The following is a 328-nucleotide window of genomic DNA, read 5'->3' as shown; positions in this document are numbered from 1 at the left end:
TTTGGCTGGCTGGAGTATTGTGGGGATCAAACTACAGCAACCTGAGGCTGACAGCTTTGTGGAAGCAGCCACTTAAAGAACTGAGCTAGGGCCAGGCCCCTGACTAAAACACATTTGCTCAGGACTTTCTTCTTAAGGGCTACAATGGGACCAAGCTGCTCTCGGCCTGAAATCTCCAGGTGTATCTCATTCTCTCCATGGTAGGATTTAAGTTTCCAAGGGTGAATTATTGGTGGAATAATTCTCAAAAAGGTCTACGCCATTGGCGAAGGGGCCCCTCCTAAACCTTTTCCCCTAGACAGCCCCCAACAGTACTTCCATTCCCCAA

At 48.8% G+C, this 328-nt stretch overlaps 1 long non-coding RNA gene across 1 annotated transcript in view; it reads right to left on the bottom strand.

Annotated features, from left to right (window-relative positions):
* LOC111814642 overlaps positions 1-90 on the bottom strand; it is a 1,812-nt gene extending 1,722 nt beyond the window's left edge. The window contains exon 1 of the long non-coding RNA XR_002819570.1: positions 42-90. This is a non-coding gene — a long non-coding RNA (uncharacterized LOC111814642). The remainder of the gene's footprint in view (positions 1-41) is intronic.
* Between the last annotated feature and the right edge of the window lie 238 nt (positions 91-328).

Source organism: Octodon degus, unplaced genomic scaffold, assembly GCF_000260255.1.
Source record: "Octodon degus isolate 3935 unplaced genomic scaffold, OctDeg1.0 scaffold00390, whole genome shotgun sequence".
In the NCBI taxonomy this organism is placed as follows: Eukaryota; Metazoa; Chordata; class Mammalia; order Rodentia; family Octodontidae; genus Octodon; species Octodon degus.
Note: the sequence above shows the minus strand (reverse complement) of the source record. Positions and strands in the feature narration are given on the sequence as shown.